Consider the following 2,535-nt stretch of genomic DNA (forward strand, 5'->3'; position numbering starts at 1 on the left):
AACCACAGCATAAAAGAAACGAGGGGTCGGGCCCCAGTACTACGAACCAGTAATATTACGACAAATATAACTGACATGAAATAAAATCAAGTACAATACGATGCGATGCAATGTAATGCAATGCGTGAAAGGTAACAACAAAATAATGGATACCAAAGCGGAGTCCAAATGAAACGCATCAGCAACAAGAACAGTGGCCACCCGTGCCAGGACTGCAGCAACGTAATAGCATGCCGCCGCTCATCCATGCACGTAGCATCGAGGGTCCGGTAGCGACCCGGTCAGTCCTCGAGCAGTCATCAGGAGAGTGCTAATCCTATCACTCGTTCCATCGATAAGATGTCAGGAGTGATCTATCCTATCACGCGCTCCATAGATGACGCAACATCTCAACAGATCAGCAATGATAGCAATCAACGGAGTCAAGGCTCGAAATGCTATGTATCAACTCAAATAAAATGCATGAGTGCAATCACGTATTCACAGAAGCACATAAAGCACGCCACAACTCATTACAATATACTTAACGTCATTCCACATCGCTATAGACGTCATAAGAAAACGGTTCATACGTACCTCAACTGACTTTAATTTACCACAAAATCTTAAATATTTCTCGAAAACTCCAATCCTGTGGCAAATAATACATTTCATATCAAGTTCCATTTATTTTTCCAATATTCACTAATTTAGCCTAAAATTCCAAAAATCCATAATTTAGGCTTTACAATTTCTAAAACTCAACGCAAAGTCAAATATAATGATTTATTTAACTTAAATCTCTCAATACCGGACAACTTGAACTTTCGAAAATTCGATCATATCGAATCTGAAATTTTTCGATATTTACTAGGAATTTCCAAAATGTTCATTTTTTATTTCTAATGCTATAAACACATCCCAATAACGATTTAACATTCACAATTCATAAATTCCCAAATTAATAGGCTAAATTCGAAATATTATCTAAATAAATTTCGAAAATTAGCTTAATACCTCCAATCGGCTCCGATATAACACCTACAATCAATATTCCAATATATATTAATTATTGGAACTCGAATTATTCAAAATACCCAAAATTCGAAACCCTAAAATCTGAATTTTTTTTTTTTACCTCAAACACTTCAAATCTCGTGTACAACAATACAATCAGTTGTCCAAGCTCGAAATAACACTAAATAAAAGCGAAGAGCAAAAATTCGAACAAGCCACGACCGAAGGGTTCGAACAGGGTTGTGGAAAAACCTTGCAAAATGGGTATCAATAGGTAGCCCTTGTCGAGAGGAGTCCAAATATATATTTATTGAAATTTTTCGGCGACCGGTGAGGCCACAATCGGCGGTCGAAGTGACGAAAATGGTTGAAGAAATGAAGAACAGAAAGTCACGGGAGATGGCGCACGGTTTCCAAGGAAAAATTTGAGGATGATTATGGATTTTCATTTTTCCATTTTTTTTAAAATTGTTTTATATGATTTACTTAATTAATAAAACAAATGGGCTGGGCTTACCAATGGGTTGGACTCTCACAAATCTTTTAAACTCAAGCACCACGGTTCGATCACTCTACCAAACAGTAATAATTATTGCACCCAACACAGATTTTCCACCTCGCGCAATGAGATGTACAAATAGCAAAACCACAATTAAAAAATAATTCATTAAAAAATAATATGAGGAAATTATTGCCAAACTGCAATCACGGAATAATTCAATTAATATTTTATGTTAAAAAATATTCTTACAAATAATCTTTAACATATTTCAATATGTACATCATGTATGATGCTTCTTAATTCATATTTAAAAATCAACTTGTTTTAAAAATGATGTATTTATATGTAAAAATAAAAGAAAAGATAAGATAGAAATATTAAATATTCATTAACAACCATGAAGAAATCCACTAATTTATTAACCAATTTCAGTAACAAAAAAAAAATCATTGGTAAATTGATGAATTCAATAAACATTAATGTCCAAAAGTCATTTAATATGGATAATGAATTACAAAAGAACATATTTTAAAAAAACTATTGATTGAATTTACTAACTTAAATGAACAAAGATATATATTAGAAAATCACAATTAGAAGTCATATATTTATATGTATGCTAGATATTAATTTTGACCCGACACAAAATTTTTAGCTTCTATCTCTGTGTTTGTCATATCACATTGAAGCTAAAATACAATTCACCCTAATATAGGATCATTTGCAAAATTTGGAGTCAATAGAAGAATACAATAAGCAACAATATTCCAACAAGAATAGATTATTTTGGAATGTGCTAGTTTTCCTTCATCATCACGCTAATTACAAAATCGACATTCTTTATTGATTCGAATTACGCGGAGGCATTCGAGTTATATTCAGAAAACAATGGTTCTGGACTTGGTCTGAACAATTTAGAACAATGGTTTTCTATGATATGTTAATATTATATCTCACCACATCAAGATCAAAACAACAAGAATCGATATTCAATGTAAATTTCGACTCGGGGCAAATTGATATTCAAAAAAATTGGG

At 32.6% G+C, this 2,535-nt stretch overlaps 1 long non-coding RNA gene across 1 annotated transcript; it reads right to left on the reverse strand.

The window, feature by feature from the left end:
• Window positions 1-1,487, reverse strand: LOC140818400 (uncharacterized). The gene is made up of 3 exons (XR_012114975.1): window positions 1,118-1,487; window positions 997-1,020; window positions 1-631 (listed from the first exon to the last, which is right to left on the reverse strand). It is a non-coding gene; the product is annotated as an uncharacterized lncRNA (long non-coding RNA).
• Between the last annotated feature and the right edge of the window lie 1,048 nt (window positions 1,488-2,535).

The sequence above is a fragment of the Primulina eburnea genome, chromosome 17 (genome assembly GCF_022965805.1).
Source record: "Primulina eburnea isolate SZY01 chromosome 17, ASM2296580v1, whole genome shotgun sequence".
In the NCBI taxonomy this organism is placed as follows: Eukaryota; Viridiplantae; Streptophyta; class Magnoliopsida; order Lamiales; family Gesneriaceae; genus Primulina; species Primulina eburnea.